We start from the raw sequence: 722 nt of genomic DNA on the forward strand, positions 1-722 counted from the left end.
AGTATATGGGGCTGGTGCCCTACTCCTTTGAGCCACAGGCGCCACCCTTTACCTTCTTTTACTTTCTTCTACTTTATTTTATCCTGTAAAAAGCATTTAATTAAGGATTTCAGGGAACTAAAATACTTGATAATAAAGCACGGGCCCTTAAGTGGATTAACTAATGGAAATACGTTTTTACTCTTTTCAGCCACTCTAGAGGCATAATTGTATAATTACATTGTTTATTATTCCTTAGGTTTTTATTTCCTGAGCTTCCTGAAGAGGGCAGCACAATTCCTCTCTCTGCTCCTCTGCCAACTGAAAGGAAATCCTTTTGCACCGGAAAATCAGATTCCAGATCGGAATCACCAGAGCCAGGGTAAATGGAGTTGGGTGGGGATAGGAAAGAAAGGGGACGGGGGACTAGATGATCTTATCCGAAGAGTCAGGGGAAAGTTATGTTTCCTGGACGTGTTTCCACATTTCTGAAATGGATGCAGGAGTGTCCAACCTGCAGCCCATCAGGCCACATGTGAGGACTTTTTTGCTTATCTGTGGTAGCAGGTATCATGGAAGTTGTGCATGAACTTTTTTTTTTTTGTTTCTCAGCTTTTGTTAATGTTTATATATTTAATGTGTGGGCCAAGACAACTCTAATTCAAATGTGTAGAATAAAAAAGGTTGGAACCTTTTTTTTTGGACTGTTAGGGATTCTTTGAGGTACTTTTTAGGTCTCAGGT

Source organism: Otolemur garnettii, unplaced genomic scaffold (genome assembly GCF_000181295.1).
Source record: "Otolemur garnettii isolate 467f Iridium unplaced genomic scaffold, OtoGar3 scaffold00013, whole genome shotgun sequence".
Lineage (NCBI taxonomy): Eukaryota > Metazoa > Chordata > Mammalia > Primates > Galagidae > Otolemur > Otolemur garnettii.